Here is a 15,407-nt window from a genome sequence, read left to right as displayed (position 1 = left end):
GCATTATACAAAGTGCATTTCATAACCTGTTAGCCCTCAGAAATTTCTTCATCATCCTGTCTTTTGATCAGTACCAGGCAAAAGAAAGAAGGAATCAATCCAGTCACACAGGATGGAAACACTGTGACTGAAAATGTGAAGGCTCAGCCACATAAGTGGAGAGCTCGGTTATGATGAAAACATGCAATGTAACAAATTCCTCTTCAATCAGCTCTTCCCTTTGCACTTTGTGGTCTGTCAGTTACATTCTTCTGGCTTTCTGAAACCGCATGCTTGTCTATGTCTCCCTTTATCTTATTTAATTTATATTTCTCTCCTTCCGTGACATTCTGACCTCCACTTTGATTTAGTGGTTTCTAACCTCCACCTCTCCCCTCTCTCCCCCTGACCCAGCCTGCCTTTTTTTCCCAAAAGGTTCACACATTACAGTGGTGTGGATTATATAAATAGTTCCAGTTGCCTCACCTGTCACTGTTTTCCATGGCCACTCTATATCTTTCTTGTCAAGAAATGACTGCACAACTGTCCTCCCTTTCATTTCCTTGCCTTTATTTGCCTGCCATTAACGTGATAAAATAATACATTCCAAACTATATTGTTAAAGTTGGGCCCTCCGTTTCAAAAGTGAGCACAAGCGGTAGTTTTCCTTTTCATGGTTTTCAGAACAGCAGGAGTGGGCCATTCTGAAATCATGATATGTATATGAAGACAGACTGACTAATTTTGATGCTTCTTTAAATTTATGTTGTAAAAAGGAAGAAAAAAAATGCCAAAGCAAGACAATAAAACATTAGTTTCAACTTCTCCAAATTCCCAGGTTCACCTCCAGTAAACTAAACAAGAATATCAGTGTTTATTGAATAGGAAAGTGTTTCATCTTGTCTCTCTTCTTGCTATACAATATGAGTAGAAGAAGGGAACAAAAGGAAACAAAAACAAAAAAGCACAACCAAAAACATGCTAGTGCTTACAGACAGAAACAGTGGCCTGCGAGCATTATTATGCAGAGGTGCTCAAGAGTACAACCTTATTTCAGAAAATTCTGACAGGTCTTCTGTCTTTCAGAACCCAGCATCATAGCAATACAAATAGATATGCTGGAATTCTTTAAAACTGCAGCTATAGACCACAGATTAAATATATATATATATATATATATATATATATAAAAATCACATTATCAACATTTCTATTTGCGTTACATACACTGCAATGTTTGCTCTGTGTATATTTTAAGATACAATGGGCCTTACTTCCTTCAATTTTTTAGCAGAGTTGTACATATGTACATATGTACCTTGTCAATGTCTACGTAAGGCCTCGGTTCTCAAGGTGATTGGAACAGATAGGTGCAGTAAACATGCAGAGAGCAATGAAACACTTCAAGATCTAAGAAGTTACAATATTGTAGCCTGACACTGACATTAAGAAAAAAAAAAAATATATATATATATATATATATATATATTCTCTTAGGTACTACGCAACAGTTCCTGGATCTACCCCCAAATTTGTGGTTGAAAGAAATTAAGAGATTATAAGAAATCTAATGCTGACTGAGAATTTCCAAGTGGTGCAGGAATTGCCACATTGTAAATGCAGTTCTTATGCATTTAAATCCCTTCTTACAGGAACAAAGTCCAAATTTATCATTAGTTACTCTAAAGATACACTTAGTAAATTTGTAAGCATATATGCACAAAATGATGCACAAAGTCATCGAAAAATTCATCAACAGATCTTCACAAGTCTGGGTTTTTGCACACACAAAATAAACCTTGATGTTTGAAACTTGCAAAGGCTCCTTTTGGAAGGCTTAAAATAAGTGGTGTAAAGTCTCCTTTGCAGAACCTCTGAGCTTATTCAAGGAGGTATTAAAACTCCAGAACAGGTTTCTGGGTTCAAACCAAACCTTGTACTGTCAAGGTAAAGAAGCTGTATTAACAGAGGATTACACTTTCCTCAGAAAACTTATGATGTGGACTGTGTAATTGAAATGATACAAATTTTTTCTTTAAAGTTTTTTTAGAGGACAGATTTTTTTTACTTCTGTTTTCACAGAGAAGTGGTTCTCTTTGTTTACAGCTTTTATTATATTCAGGGACATTTCTAGGGGTACTTGATATTTTTGCAAAAAGTTCTACAGTTCTTCACAAGTGGCTTTTATTTTTTTAATCTGCTTTGTTATGAAACATTTGATCGTGTACAGGTGAGTACACATATTGCTGGACAATTTGAAGGAGTTCTTTAAAATTCTTCTTCTCGTTTTGGGTATAATCTATATGGCTGTATGAATAGTGGGTCTAGAAATGTAACGTAGTGCTACATTTTTCCACAACATAAGTTTTTTTTGAGTCAAAACATGAATAAGCAAAATGGACATAATATTATGCTTTTTATCCTGAGTGATTTTTTTGAAAGAAGTGGATAAACAGGAGCATAAGATTTCCTAAAGATTTTGAAATTTGATGAAAATGGTGCTATGTGTGTAACGTTATACCTTGATTTATGTCCTTCCCTCACAATATTTAGAAGAGATATTGACATCCAGACTGTGCTCTCCCTCTGCAAAAGAGAAAACAAACAGTATCTTTCCTGTCACAGACACTTTACAAGATGAGACATCATTTTTGATCTCTCCTCACACTCTGAGGCTAACTGGGATCTGCAGGAATTACTCCTGATTGCCAGCACTGCTAACTGTAGCAGCTTTACAGAAAGGACATAGATGAATGATTCACACCTATATGTGTACACAGATGCATGACTAATGTTTGTATTAGTTACAAATGGAGAAAAACAAAAAAGCTGCTGAATCTTGAAGTGGCTGTACTCTTATCTTCGGACCAAAAACCCAAAAGAGCAACTCAAATCCAAACTAACATAATTTCCTAATTCTTTATAACTTTGTTATCTAATATGCTCTGTCACCTAGGAAAGACGCGTTGGCAAACATCTCTTAGCTGCATTTAAAATTCCACCATCTTCCTAAAATCTTCCTGATTTATTCCATGTTTCAATTTCAAATCCATTTAATATACACTTTTTAAATATGCTTACTTGAAGCATTATAGCAAAGGAAAGTGACTGAAGAGACAGAGAAAACCAAGTAGCATATAAAACCCCCCAATTTCTTTCACCAAAAGCAAACACAGTATTTATGACAGACATTAATCAAGATTTGGAAGATAACATTGTGCAGTTTGAGTAGTGTAAATAATTGTGTAGATTTTTAAGATACAAAAACTAAGAACAGAATAGTCTGCTCAGCGTTGTGGTTATAAGTCTAGGAAGGGATCGTGTGTTAAGAAAAATAATTCCTCAGGGCACATAATATCTTTCCCCTCTGGTTTCTCCTTTACACTTTTAGTTAATTTCCCACTCTCTTCTGTCAATACTGCTGCTAATAATTAGCTTCACAAGCCAGCTGGATAACCGAAGAGCGAAACAAAAAAAACTCTCTTTCTACCTTTACTAACAAACCAAGATTTCCTTAAAATAAAGAAATATAGGTACACATTAGATACAGGGATTTAGGCCGTATCTTCGTACTGGATCAAATAGGGTGTAAGATCAACTCAACACTCTTCTAAAAGATGTGATGCAAAAGGAAGTTGGATTTCTAAGTCACCCAACAGCTTTTTAATGTTGTACCTGGTATTTGATTTAGATATTACAGCCCAAGTAGAAAGTATGGCTTTCCTTCATTATGCTATGTCCTGGAGTGCAATGCTGAATGAATCAGCTCCAGGCTGTAACAGCAAAATGTGTTTTTGAGAGGAGCAAGCACACAGCTGCTTAACCATATGGAAGTTTAGCTACACATGAAGCTCTGTTAATATCCACTTCTCACCTCCTCACATACATCCAAACGTGTTGCCCCGGTGCAGGCTCCTACTTCCTTCCCCCTTCTCTTCCTTGCAGCCTCCTACTCTTAGGATTCCTTTGTCCCCTGTAACACCTCGGTTGTACCTCAGGGTACTCCAGCAGGTCAGCCAGCCGTGCGACCTTGAATGCTGCCAAGCCTCGAGCCAAATCCACCAAGTTTTGCACAGCTTACCCGAGATGAACAGTAGATGGCTCTGGTAACTGAATATACATGCATCACTTACGGGAAAAATCAAACAATTTCATGTCCTTTCCACACAGCTGGGATCCTGCAAAGTGACGATATTGGTTTGCAGGGATGTGTACTGCTTTTTCAGTCACTCACTACGTATAGGTTTATACGTCACTATGATTTGAACCTCTCTTCTGAAGTTTTCTCTAGCAAAACTTAAAAGGAAAATAGATGGGGCCCAAAGCACAGAATTCTATACTTTGAAAAACTAGATCATAAATTATGCACGTGACAGCTAATGAAGAGCAGACCTGTGAAAGGAGCTAAACAGCTAGATTAATATTAGAAGCATGAACATGCCTAAACCATTTGTATTTACCTGATAAGCTTACTGATTGGTTTCAAGTTGACAAAGAGATAGTTTATATACCACACACTGGGTCCAATTATTTTATCTATGGAATTTTTCCTGGCTATTAGTAAATTCCCCATTTATTAGTGCAGAACTGGAGATGGAAAGTTTTTAGCATGAACTTGATTGCTTACTACACCTATTTTTCACCTGTTTTAAGTAACTGATTCCAATTCTTCTCCCCCAATAACAATAAAATCATGCTATAAAAGAGCAAGATACTCAGTGTATGGAAAATTTCCCTAAGGTGTGACTAACCAAATAGATGGCTCCTTGAACCTCCTCAAAATTCGCATGACTGCACTGAAATACAAAATCAGAAGCCGCTACCGAGCATACAGTCTCTACCCAACCATCATCAAACAAGATGCATGCTCAGTTCTGTTGCTCATTCCCTGTGGGCTTCAGGCACTGCATCCCATCTGTGCTCTCACCATTTGTCTGTGAGCTGCGTACTCAGGCTGGTACTCTGCTTTCACACCCTTCTGAAAACGCCTGGTGCTTAGGAGACACTTCGTATGTAACATGCAGTTGCCTATGCTCAGGAAAACAAACCACGCCACGTAAACACCATCCTCTGCTGTAGGCTGACTGGCAATATGTTGGCCTTTGAAAAGATGAACCCAAACAGCGCAGCATCCTCTTCAGAGTGGCGAGTTACTTCGTGTTAACACCACTCCCTGCACTGCAACAGGAGGAAGAAAGGGACACAGCCTCATTTCCTTAGCACATCCTATAGAGAGCACTGCTACGCACCCTGGAATGCAGCTCCAAAAAGGCATTGCCATGTTGCCATCATAAGGAATTCGGAGAGATTTCTTTCTGAAACCAAGCTCCTGCATTTTCCATTGAGGAGAGATGATCACCCACCTCAGCGCTCCTGGAGAGCATGGAGGGAGGACTATCATGACACCTCAAAGTGAAAGTAGCGTGCTTTTGCCCATTTTGTTTGCAAGCTGTTCAGGTTTTATGGGGAAAAGGAAAAGCTCCTGGCTACCTGAGTTCCTGACACAAGCTGGCCCTTAACCCAGAAACTACAATCAGTTTCTGCCATCCTCTGTGTACTCAGTATGAGTATAGCAGGAAGAGCAGGCATTGCCATTACTTTCAACTTGTCTTCCATGCAGATTAAAACTCTGAGTGTTTCAAGTAGCCCTGGGCTTTTCTTTAGCAGGTGCGTGAGAATGAAGTGACAGACTTTAGGGAGGAAGGGGAAATAAAGTAATATTTTGAATGTTTTCTTTACTGTTGGATATTGCCAGTGTTTATTCTAACATATCACCTAATCTAAAGTTATGTCAATGGAAAGGCTTCACCAGAGACTGCAACAAATTGTTTATTCAGTAAAGGTCACTCACTTGGTGCTGTACATCATTTAGTTCTATTGTGAACATAAGCCCAGCTCTGACATTTAACGATTTAAAGCTAGGTAGGGTTACTATTTCCACAACTAGTTTCATTGCCAGAAAGAATTCTAGTAAAATTGTTTGGAAGATGCAGCGTGAAATGTTTCTTCTGATTTAAAGGCAGTATTTTTTTTGCAGGTCTGACCTATGCATTCTGTGGCTTTATTTACCTTGTTGAAGCATAAAGTGACAATTTGTTGTTTATAAATACATTAGAAAAGTGGTTTATAGCATATTTTCCCTTTGAAGTCAGTAAAAAAGGTCTTGCTTTTGCAAGTAGAAATATTCAGAGAGGACTTTGCTTGATTTGTTTTTGTTAGAAATTGCTCTGGGGAGTTAGATCTCTTCTCATTGCAGCTTTCTTTCTTTGTGCAGAGCAGAAGCTTTATAAAAGAAGTTTAGCCCTTGTGACTGCAAAGACAACTTTTTAATGTCCTCAAGATACCAGCAAGTATTACAGATTGTTCCTTACACCAAACACTTTGCCTTGTCTTTTCCCAGTGATCTGCAGCACCTGTGCTCTGCTTCCTACTATAGAGGCAATAAGAGATGGCAGCCTTTCAGCTGCAAGAAGATACTTTCAGTCATGTTGACCCCAAGCCAAAAACATCTCTCTTATCTTTTTCTTTTTTTTTTTTTTTTTTTTATAATACCCGATGGCTCTTCACACAGCACATTTTGTTTTGTTTTGTTTTGTTTTAAAATGAGAGAGACAGAGAGAGAGAAAGACAGAAGACTGAATTAGGAGCTAAGTGGATGAAACAGAGAAGTTAGGCTTGTGGTGTGGAGCAAGATGTAAGGTAGTGCAGAAAAATGTCTAGTTGTTGCAACACCTATACTTGAGTAGCAGGAGCGAAGAGGCCTTGCTAGTAGCTTGAGTAGGTTGTCTTACTATTCCTTTGGCATGCACTTGAAAGATGGTGAAATATGGAATGGGATGGAAATGAAGTCTGAGAGGGAGAAAAACTGACTTTGTGGAAGGGAAAGGAGAGCACAACAAACAACTTTTCAGAAATGGGGTACCATTACCCAGTGTATCCCTTCTTGTGAAGTCTTCAAGACATTTTCAGCCAGAGTTGTCATGTTTCCCAGACACAGGTACCATGGACACACTGCAGCTTGTACTGCATGTTCTGTAAACCTAGAATATCTGATGGTGCACCAATTAACACACCATGAAATACTCCATAAATGCACATTTCTCCTGTTGGCACTACAGACTTGTCTTTTTTTCCTTTCTCCCGCTCTCCGTGGTCACAGTTCATTGCTACAAAACTTCTGAACTAAGAAGAGTTGTGGCATGAACCTGGAATGTAATCACAGACCTTTACACCTTTAATTTAAAGTACTCCCAGAAGAGTTACTGTAATGGCATGCCTCACATGTTTCGGAGAAAAATTAACTAGACCTTTTGCCGTACTATAGCCCATTGTTCTAATTTCAGCAATGCTACAACATAGACTCTGTGTGATTAAATAAGCTGTAACTTAATTTAATATATATCTGACCACAAAGCCCTTCTTTATTTGAGTCACATTTTTTTAAATGATATATGTTTAATGAGTATATACAGCTCTACTGTTCTTCAGACACTGCTACTAAGCAATGGGTATCTAATCTCTCTGTGTGCCAGTCAGTTGTAGCCTCAGGACATTCAGAATCTGCTGCAGTTATGAAAAGAGAAACATCATTTGGTTTCAATACACGTCTCTCATATAGAATTTAAACACTACAAACAACAAAGTGCTAAAAAATACTGTTACTCCAATAGCCCAAGATATTTTTTAGAAAACTCTACAAACTAACTCCACAAATATGCCACACGATGGCTTAGCAATGAAATTTCATATCATGCAGTTTTCAGGTTCAGCTCATATATGCAGAATGAATGTAGCATACAAGAAACCACACGTTCTTTCTGATAGCATGAACTCCATGGAAAATACTTGAGATTCCTTTCTTCAATTATTTTAGCAATTTCCACGTCGTCCAGATTAATTTCTTGAAATTATGTCCTGTTCAGCAGGACAAATAATAAAATACAGCAGCATCCCTCGACAGTGAGCACTCCCAGCTACACAATTAACACTGGAGGGATCAATGGAAAACTAAAGGCACTTAGTGTTTAGTGTTCAGCTAGATGAAAAGGACCTTCCTCTGGAAGGCAGGAGTTCAGAACATCTCAGACCAGTTTAAAGCTGAAACCAGAGTTTCAAATGTACATGCTAAGACATTCTGGGAAGCTTTCCAGTATTTATCTCCTTAAAGCTGGGCTTCAACATCCCACACGCTGTGTCTCTGTTGGCACTTCTACCATCAAGGGAATTGCTAGCCTAGCAACACAGGGATTTCTGAACAATCCTCTCACAGGATATGGAGAGAATATTTTCTGCTTTTGATCAGGTCAGAAAAAAAAAAAAGAAAAAAAGAAAAAAAGAAAAAAAGATAAAAAGAAAAAAAGAAAAAAAGAAAAAAAGAAAAAAAGAAAAAAAGAAAAAAAGAAAAAGAAAAAAAGAAAAAAAGATTGTCCTTGTAACTCCTAAAAGCAAAGTTGCTTGTGCATAAAAGTAAAAGAGTGACAACAATCTCAATAAAAAATGGCACAGATATCAAGGCAAATACTGATGTGATTACAGCATAGGTTTGATAAAAGTTATTGCTTAATTGATATGTAATTGCTAGGAACTGCAGCCATTTCCATCACTGAATAAAGGTTGCTACAGAAAGAGATTTAGTTATACCATCTTCTAGTACTGTCATGCCAAACTTCTTAAGCCTCTTGCCCTGATGGTGCAATCCATGACTTTAAATGTCTGCCTTCTCTAGACAGTACAGGGAGAGAGTCTGACTTGACCAGACAGAGTACTGAAGGACAAAGAAAACAGCTACCTTATGGAATGATGTTTTTATGCCCAGGTGTGTTTTCTATCCGATTTCTCGAGATCTCAGATGCTTTCCTAATTCAGACATACAAAATGAAATAAGAGTTAATTGCAAAAACATCTGGATATAGCTGCATATATCTGGAGACAAGGGACTTTTTTTAGCTTGCTGGAAGAGAGGAGGACTCTTAATCACTGAGTTAGAAAATCACAATCCTTTTAGTTTTCTCTCTGGCCCCACACACCACGCACTCTCTGCTATGAGACATATTTGTTCTCCCAAGACAGCTGCAGAAGGTCCTAGACCAGTCCTCCTATAGCCTCTTGGTAGGGGCACCCTTCTGGGAAACAAAAGATGTGGCATCTGACTGCTGTAGGCTAAACAAGCCAGTGAACTCACACAGGTGGAAAGCTTTTGGGTTGGGTGGCAGCACCTTTTCCAGATGTGTTTTTGAAGAAAGCTTTGTTTAGATTTAGGATACCAAATTTGCAAATCCAGATCAAGATAAACTATTGCAACTCTTGGCTCTGCCAAGAAGGCAGATGATCTGGATATGAACAAGAAGATATGAAAGTACTCAGGAATTACCTCGGGTCCTACTGAATTTCAGATTCCTACTAACACAGGAATGTTTTGTGAAGAGCACTCTTAAGCTACCTTAGAAATTATTAAGGGCAATCTTCACCTTATTTCTTCTATATTCATCCTATGTTGGGCACCAATGTAGTTTTGTGGGTCTTGGCTGAAGCAATAAATAACATGGCAACAGCACTTGCTTGTCATTACTATTTCTCATTGTTGCTGTTTTTTGTTGTTGTTATTGTTTGTTTGTTTGTTTTGACTTTTTCCTCCCTTCTACCCCTCTTTCCTGGTGAACAAGATCGTTTATTCCTGAGCATTGTGACCACATACAATATTCAGACAGTTTGCGTAGGATGAGATGACCATGAGACTGCAAAATCTGAGATGTCCTTCTCAGCTCAGTGACAATACAGTGATGATAAAATGGATGTTCAAGAGCTCTCTTCCTGCTGGGATTATAACTCATTATTGAATTTTCAGTTAAAATCCAATTCAGACTTATGACAAACTAAGGCCACTTCAAAGCTTCTTTGGAGCTTTTAATGGAGAAATGTCACCGAGTCCCTTGCCATAAAGATTACAGAGGTTTATCTCGTCTGACATGTTGAGGCCATGAAGGTGAAAAGTTTGTTTCTGATTATGAATTGCACTGTTCAGAATCCATTTCCTATAGCTTATGCCCGTGAGGAGTTCTTGCATTGCAAGTTGCGAACATAAATATCTTTTAAATAATAGAGGGGTGTGGACGTAGAAGACCCCTGTCCAGTGGATTCAGACTACTCTTCGGAGCCTGAAAATAACAGACTGTAACTATCTTCCTTCATAAGGGCGCCAAATTCCTTCATCAAAAAATCAGAAAGCCTAGTAGTTATGTAAAATTACAAAGTAAAGCCAAAATCTTACTGAAATCGGTTCAAAACTATCTATGAATTGAATGGAAATGGAATCTGGCTGTAGTTAGCACTAGTTAGTACTGTGCTTTCCAAATAACATCACCTATGACTGATAAACAAGTGTTCACTAAAACTTTACCTTTTTTATCTATGTGACTCCTCTGTATTTTGACTCCAAGCATCTTCCATAACTCTCAATTCTTTAAGAAGCTCAATGGTAGCTAGAAGCATGTATCTTCCGAACTACAACTTCTGTAACTCCGTGTTAGTAATTTCTCTCTCCCACCTCCCCTCATATCCCCATTTTCTCGAGGTCTTGCTGTCCTCTAGTGGCAAAGCTATAACACATAAAGTTAAGGGAGCATTTAAAAGTGGATGTTCTTCATTATGTTATCTTCTCTGCTCCAGGTAATTTTCAGGCCTCTCAACAAATGGATTCCTGAAAGAAGCTGCTGATCTCAGCTTGACAGACTGCAATAAAGTTACTGAGTGTAACACAGTAAGCCCAACAGTTATTTGAATTTAAAATTATGTCCCAAGGCTGAATTTGTTAGGCAACTTACAATTAACCACCTGTATATCACATTATTTTCAGCTTGAAAAGGAAAATCCATTGTATTAGAGACTCTCATAAACAAGCTGATAAAAAGAAATTATCCTAAGACTTTGGATGGGTTTTTCATTTCTTCAGACTTAGAAGTACAGTCTTCTAAAGCTTAATTTTATGACAAAGTTTTGCTTAAAAATGTACACTTTAACTTGCTCATCTAATGATGAACTGTAATCAGTTTCTGAGTTTTTCTGTCTTCTACGCCTACTTAGAATAACTCAAATTACCAGAACCCCCAGCTATGCAATTTCATGTTGGGTCACAACAAGACTGCAAGTTAGAAGTCAGTCATAATAGCAGATACAGCCCTAGCCATGCTGGGTCACATGAAAAAGGGAAGAAGGCATCTATCTCCCCACCATGTAGCAGATGTACCCTCAGATGTGTACAGCTCCAGGACCCTATAGACCAGTCACAGCAACTGGGGAACCACATAACTGCTGATCAGCTCTTGCTTAGCATGAGGGCATCAGTGGAGGACAGACAAAGATGCCTTTTGCACAGGTGAACAAAAGGCAGGTGCCACAGCAGGGCAGAGGCAACAAAGCAATTTTCATGCTCAGACCATGAGATCTGGCATTTTCAGGCTTTTTTGGAAGAACTAGAGTACCAGATTCAAACCAGATCATCTGGACTGGAAAATTCCCTGACTTAATTGTGTTTTACACAACCTTGTATTTTACAAAAATAAGAAGCTGAGTAAGTAGATCCAGTCATTTGGCTTATTCAGGCTTGCACTTAGTACGCAGGCTGGAGTACTGGGGAAAGCCAATCAGTCAATAAAAGACAGACCAGTAGCAAGCAACCTTTTAGAGAAAGGTTTTCATCATCACTAAAAAGAGGAAAGTGGAATCATATATAATCCAGGACAAAACTAATCTTACCATGTTACATCTTTTCATTGCATGTCCTCTGTAGGGCTCTCTTAATCATCTTAATCATCTCTCATGAATCAACTTGATCCAGTGCAGGCACAAACAACTCAATAGTGACTTACAAAGGCTTCTACCACACTTCTACCAGACTGCGGTATATAGCCTTAAAAATCATTGCAACATGAGCTAACAAAAAGGATGTTTTGTAGAAGTTTGTTCAGCTGCCTTTCATTTAATGCATCTTCTGCTTTCAGGTCATTACTGACATTTATTCTAATCAGAGCAACTCTTATTTTTAGCAAGTAGTCAATCTCTGGCAACATGTAACCTCAAAATCTTCAGCTTCCTTTAACTACCTATATCCTGACCTTGTACACTAATTTTTACAGGGATACAGAGGTAATTATATATTGGATACATTATTGTAAAATGAACATTGGCTAATTTGGAGCTCAACCTAATAGTATATGCAAAAATCCTATGCTCTATCAGAAGGCTAGTTCTTGCAGCTCTACTTACCTCCACAGGACAGATCCTCACATCCATAGATTTTGTTCATTTGCCATTGACAGCAATGCCTAAAATGAAATAAAGTCAAGAATAAACAACTTCCAAAAATAAATCATGTGGTATTATAGTAAACATATCGAAGACAAAAGCACTCTCCCTAGAGGTGCCATGTAAATGTTTTTAAACTTCAGCCCAGTATATTTTATTAACAGCAAAGTTTTAAGACAGCCAGGACAGCTAACTGGAACAGAGCAAAGGGATATTGCATGCCACACATTGTGATGCTCAGCAAAAAAAAATCAAAATCAAAATCAAAAAATATAGGGGATTAGTCTTTCACAGTCTGGACATCAGTCTGCTGGTAGGAGGTGGTGAGTCACTGTCTCTCCATCACTTGTTTGTTTTTCCTCTTTCCTTTACTTATTAAACTATCTTTATCTTGACCCACAAGTTTTTTTATTTTTGCTCTTCTGATTCTCAGCAGGGGTTGTGAGTGAATGACTGGTGAGTGCTTAATTGCTGGCCAGGGTCAACCTACCCCAACATCCCACACATGAACTGTCTTAATAATGGCTCTATATTAGGTACATAACAGTAATGTTAAACATGAAGCTGATCAAGCATCCCAAATGTCTGTGCTGAATGGTGAAGAACACTATGACACAATTCACACAGCATCAATGTCCTCAAAGCACTAAAGGTTGGGCTGCTCCAAATGAAGCCTAAAAGAGTAATGTAACAACATAAGGTTGTTTTTAAAGAACTTGATATTTTCCCCAGTGAACAATTTTGTGGGTCAATTATTTTCTGTAAGTTAAGACAGCTCATCCTCAGATTTTCTAAGACGCTATTTCCAACATCTGTGCAAAGATATGAACAGTTGGATGTCTTTCTAAATTGTACTAATGGGTGATTTAAAGCAATCTTTGTTAGCTTACAAATTAGATGTTGAAAGAAGCTATTCTAATCTCTAAACATTAGAGAAAACCAACACATGAAACAACAAGTAAGCAGGGTAATCTTTCTGTTTAGAAAGGCTTGTGTCAACATATTCTCTACTACACGTAACGCTTCTGTAATGCATCCAGAGGCAGCATTAGAGAAACAATATCTACAGTCCTCCAATCTATGTGCTACTGTCAAGTGGATTATTATAAGGAATCCAGGAGCTCTTACAATACTACCATTTTTATTCTGGGTTTAAAGCCTGGAGATTTTGATTTTCACAGACTCAGAACACAAAAGGAATTCAGTTCAAGCACCAGCATGAACATATTTCTAATTATTCCCAGAGCTCAAACATCACTGGAGAGCCTGATACCAACATAAAATGAAGAAACCAAGAGCCTTGCTTTGTTACGGAATTATAGGCTCATTGCTGAATTGCCTTGTACATATTATTGTCAATATTAGGGAAGACATAGTAGCTTCCTTTCTCTTCCTACAGTTATCATATATTCTGTACCTTTTGTTTTGATTTTTCACTGAAAAAGAGTTTAACTGGAATAGATTACCAATGTAATCATAACTTACATTCAGTCAAGAAATTATTTTTTCCCTCATGAAAATACAGGTGGAAAGTTAGGGCAAAATCATGTCAGTGGCAAATAGCCCGTATTCTCCAAATTCAGAATTTTCAGTTGGGAAAATCCCTTTACTTTACTGAACACAAGAGCAAATAATCTTCCCTTCAATAGAGTTTGAGATTTAGAACTGTATCAATGGAAAGATATTTCTAGCATATTCATGTTTGTTTGTTTGTTTGTTTGTTTTTGTTTTTAACTACCTGAAAGGAGGTAGCTGGGGTTTGACCTCTTCTCACAGATAACTAACAATAGGACTAGAGGGAATGGCCTCAAGTTGCTGCACAAGGGGAGGTTTGGGTTGGAAATGAGGAGACATTTCTTCTCAGAAAGAGCAGTCAGGCATTGGGACGGGTTGCCCAGGGAGGTGGTGGAGTCACAGTCCCTGGGGATGTTCAAGGAAAGGTTGCGCGTGGTGCTTAGGGACATGGTTTAGTGGTGACATTGGTGGTAAGGGGATGGTTGGACCAGATGATCTTGGAGGTCTTTTCCAACATTAATGCTTCTATGATTCTTTAAGAAAAAATGATTGATATTAAAATTGGTCATGGCTAACAAACCTGGCACATATGTGAGGAAAAAATCGTTTTAAAGTAGCTACAGTTTTGGTTTTCATGCTGACAGTAAAACAAGTTCTGAGATGCTGGAACAAACTGACATTCTTCTGAGTTTCTGAAGAGGTACATAACCCTGCCTTCAGCATACAAAATTTAATTTTCAGGAGACAGAGAACGCATTTCATTTTAAAAAGTAGCTACCAAACATGCCATGTCAGAGGATAATCTAATAGGCATATAATATACAACTGCCTTACTCCTAAAAGGGAAGATTATCAAATGGAGAATTGAAAAGTTTAAACAGAGCTATGGAAGCAGCGCAATACACAAACACTGAGCCGAGGTGTGATATGTCATTACCTAGCACTTGGTAAACACAGTACCACCAATTCTCATTTCTTTTTATTCAGAGGACACTAACTGCTCTCAAAGGTCAGTATTTTAAGGTGGTGAGAGAGCGTTCCTCACAGGGTCTCAACCTCATAAAAGTTTAGGTCACAACCTGTGTGCGTGCATTTGGCTGAGGAGATTGGAGCCTTATAAACCTGTCTATCAGCTCGGTGCACTGTGTGGCTTTCAAGGCTAGTGACAGACCCCGTGAGGCGGCATACTTTGGGGAGAAAATGGAAAATTTTCGCTGGGTTTTCGTCAGGGTCTGGCGGCTTCGGGGGCCGCGAGGCTTCCCTGAGGAACGCTAAAATGGCGGCAGGGCGAGCGGGAGGGCTTGTGGTGCCCGGGGCACAGCCGGCACCCCTCCTGCTCCTTGTGACCATCGTCGGAGATGTGTTTTTCCAGCCCTCCTTCCCCATGAAGGGAACACACACACTCCCGGCGTTACTTTTCCGCTTAGCTCCTTTATTTTGAGGCAAAACCTGAAAATAACCCACATTTCCTCAAAGCTCCCTGCTCACACCACCGCCAGCCTCCACCCCCTCCACAGATCGGGACGGGACGGGAAGGAGGGAGGGAAAGAAAAAGGGAGGCGGCCCTTGTGGCGGCTTCCTCCCTCCCTCCCTTCCTCCGGCCGCCGCCAGCA

This window comes from Aythya fuligula, chromosome 2 (genome assembly GCF_009819795.1).
Source record: "Aythya fuligula isolate bAytFul2 chromosome 2, bAytFul2.pri, whole genome shotgun sequence".
Lineage (NCBI taxonomy): Eukaryota > Metazoa > Chordata > Aves > Anseriformes > Anatidae > Aythya > Aythya fuligula.
Note: the sequence above shows the minus strand (reverse complement) of the source record.